Here is a 4,009-nt window from a genome sequence, read left to right as displayed (position 1 = left end):
CAATCTCCATATGTTTCGTACGAGCATGAAAAACTGGATTGGCCGACAAAAATGCAGCACCAATATTGTCACACCATAGAGTGGGAGGTTGAAGTGGGGAGATGCAAAGTTCATGAAGCGAGGATTGGAGCCAGATGAATTTAGCAGTGGCATGAGCTAGAGCTCGATACTCAGACTCGGTACTAGACCGAGCAACAACTTGTTGTTTCTTTGAATTCCAAGAGATAAGATTGTCACCAAGAAATATGTAGTAGCCAGTTGTGGAGCGACGATCGTCCGGACAACTAGCCCAATCGGAGTTAGAGAAGGCAGATATATCGAGAGAAGATGATGGACGAATGAGAAATCTATGATGAGGAGTATGACGAAGGTAGCGGAGTATTCTTTTTACTGCAGACCAATGAGTGGTGGTAGGAGACTGCATGAATTGGCAGGCACGGTTGACAGCAAATGCTAGTTCAGGCCGAGTATGCATCAAATATTGGAGAGCACCAACAATGCTGCGATACAGAAATGGTTTAGGAAGAGTGTCGCCATCATGGCGAGATAAAGATGACCCAGAAGAGATTGGAGTATTAAGAGGTTTTGAGTCACTCATATTGGCTCGGATAAGAATGTCATTAATATACTTTGATTTGAGAGAGAAAAATGCCGGAGGTAGATCAATGAGCTTCAATCCCGAGAAAATAATGTAGTGGACCTAAATCTTTAAGGGGGGAAATGTGGTTAAGTTGAGAGATGATTGAAGAGATGTAAGAGGAAGAATTGCTAGTGAATATAATATCATCCATGTAGACAAGAAATAACGATGTAATTTGTGGAGAGTGGTACATGAATAAAGAAGAATCATTTTTGGATTCATGAAAACCAATGGAAAGAAGAGCAAATTTCGAGGTAGTATACCATTCACGGGGAGCTTGTTTGAGTCTATAGAGTGCTTTGTGAAGTTTGCACACATGATTAGTATAATCAGGATGAGTGAAACCAGGTGGTTGAGACATAAAAACTTTCTCGTGTAGAATTCCATGTAGAAAGGCATTGCTAACATCGAGTTGATGAATAGGCCATTGACGAGTGACAGCAAGTGAGAGGATGGTTCGGATGGTAGTATGTTTAACAACTGGGCTGAATGTTTCAAGATAGTCAATGCTTTCTTGTTGATGAAATCCCTTTGCAACTAAACGAGCCTTGTGACGTTCAATGGAACCATCGGCTCTTTGTTTGATTTAAAAAACCCATTTGCAACCCACGATATTCTGCGAGGATCGAGGAACACGAGACCATGTTTTGTTTTGAATTAGAGCATTAAACTCATTTGCCATGGCAGAACGCCATTGAGTATCTTTATTGGCAGTGGAGAAACATGTGGGTGGAGAGGTAGAGATGGTGGCAATATTGACGTTATGAAGGGCATGAGTTTTGGCACGTGTGATCATATGATGAGAGGAACATTCAGGATCATGTATAACGGTGGAAAGTCCACGTGTGAGAGTAGGAGGATTGATTGAAGATGAGTTGGTTGTTGATGATGGTTGATAAGAGTTTGATGTTGGGGAGTTGGTTGGTGAAGATGGATGGTTAGAGTTTGATGATGATGATGAGTGTTCGGATATTGGAGAAGATGGTAGTTCAGGGATTTGTGATGTTAAAATTGGGGAGATTGGAGGTGATGAATGTGGAAGAAAAGGAAAATGCGGTGTTGGAGAGACTGATGGTGTAAAAAGATTAGTAGATTCGGATAATGTACTTTTAAATGGAAATATTTATTCATCAAAAGTGACGTGACGAAAGATATATATTATGCCGGAAGGAAGGTGCAGACAACGATAACCTTTATGATTTGAACTATAGCCAAGAAAAATACATTTTAGAGTTCGAAGATCAATTTTGTGAGAGTTATATGATCGAGTGAGCGGAAAGTAGGAACATCAAAAGGTTTTAAGGAATAGATAGTTTGGAGGACGATTAAAAAGAATTTTAAAAGGAGATTGACGAGGCTTACCATTTGAAGGAAGACGGTTAATGAGATACGTACTTGTCAAAAACGCATCATCCCAATAAGATAGGGGCATAGAAGCATGAGCAAGAAGAGTGAGACTCATTTTTGTAAGGTGGCGAATCTTACGTTCAACAACACCATTTTGTTCACTTGTATGAGGGCATGATAGACGATGTTGAATGCCATGAGTTTCAAGATAAGATTTCAGACTCCTATATTCTCCTCCCCAATCAGATTGTAGAGTTTTGATAGATGTGTTGAATTGATTTTCAACAAGTGTCTTAGATTTAATAAAAGTTGACAAGACATCAGATTTTCTATAGATAGGATATAGCCAAGTAAAGCGGCTGTAGTCATCAATAAAATGGACAAAATATCGAAACCGTTAGTAGAGAAAAGAGGAGTAGGACCCCAAACGTCAGAATGTATTAATTTTAATGGAGACTTACACGAGATTGAGAAATAGGAAAATGATTTTGTGTGTTTTTTCATATTGACAAGATTCACAAAAACTTAATTTCTTGTTGCCAATAATAGGTAAATTAAAAGAAGAAATAATAAAGGTTGATGTTAATGATGAAGGGTGTCCAAGACGATGATGCCAAGAGTTCGCAGATGAACGAGTTCCAATAGAGCTTGATGAGTGGGCGAAAGGGTTGATAATTGAGTTTAGGCGATATAGCCAATTTTTAAGTGTGCCGCGAAGGAGTTCCCTCTTCGTGACCTGATCCTTGACAATACAATAATTTAGATGAAATTAAAAAAAGATATTATTATCGGCAGAAAATTTGGAAACACTTATAAGATTTTTGGTTATTAATGGGACATGTAATATATTACGTAGATGAAGGTTTTTATTAGAACATGGAATGAATGATTGCCCAATATTAGAAATAGAAAGAGGGTTACCGTCTCCCATTTTAATAGTTTCTGTACCATTATATGGTGTTGAGAGGCTAAGATTGTCAAGATTTGTCGTGAGATGGTCAGTAGTACCAGAGTCGGGATACCAAGCTGAGTCATAAACAGAAGAAGGTGTAGCCATCATAGCAGAGTGTGTCGTTGAATTTTGATTTTGATGACGTCGACAAGTTTCAATCGAATGACCTGTAAAGTTGCAAATCTTACAAAACAGACCCGATCGACAAACATTAGCCGCATGACCAAAATGATCACACAATTGACATTGTATTTTATTTCTATAAGGCCCACGATGCCCACGACCCAAAATAGAAGGCCCATTAGTAGAAGGATACCCCTGACCCGATAGTAGAAGCCCGATTTGAGTGTGAAATTTTAGATGAACTTGAAGGCCCATTTATTTGATATCCATTAGAATTATGGGAGCTCAATCTATTGACAGTTTCATTTTCTGCACTATAATCACTTGGAGAGGAGATCGAACTTCGCGATCGTTGGAAGTGGGATGGTTTCGAAATCCCTCTCGATCCAAAAGCAAGATTAGCGGTTGTAGAGTTAGAGTGGAGTGATTCAAGGAGAATCTCATGTGTAAGAAGCATTCCTTGGAGGTCTTCGATGGCGATGGGGTCATTGCAAGTGGTTACCGCTACAGTGAGAGATTCGTATTTAAGACCGAGTCCTCCCAAAGCATAAAGGATGAAATCTTGTTGAGATATGTTTTGCCCAGCACCAGAGAGACTATCGATGATTGATTTTATTTTCTATAAATATTCGGCCATCGGGAGTGAGCCCTTTTTTACCGTTTGAAGTTAAAGACGAAGATGCATTAGACGAGCTTGAGATTGAGAGGCGAATGTGCGTTCTAAAGCAGACCAAAGGTCTTTAGATGTAGTGCGTGATTCTCCAACCACTTGGGCTAGGATGGATTCTGAAAGGGTGGAGAGAAGCCATGAAAGGATCCTCTGATCTTGTTCCTCCCAAATAGTAAAAGCAGGATTTGGAGTAAGGACACTAGATCCGTCAACAACATCGGCTTGGAGAAAGGCTTTGGGGGCAGATTTAGTTCCAATAACATATGGATATAGACCA

Source organism: Impatiens glandulifera, chromosome 1 (genome assembly GCF_907164915.1).
Source record: "Impatiens glandulifera chromosome 1, dImpGla2.1, whole genome shotgun sequence".
NCBI classification, from domain to species: Eukaryota; Viridiplantae; Streptophyta; class Magnoliopsida; order Ericales; family Balsaminaceae; genus Impatiens; species Impatiens glandulifera.
This window is presented reverse-complemented; position numbering follows the sequence as displayed.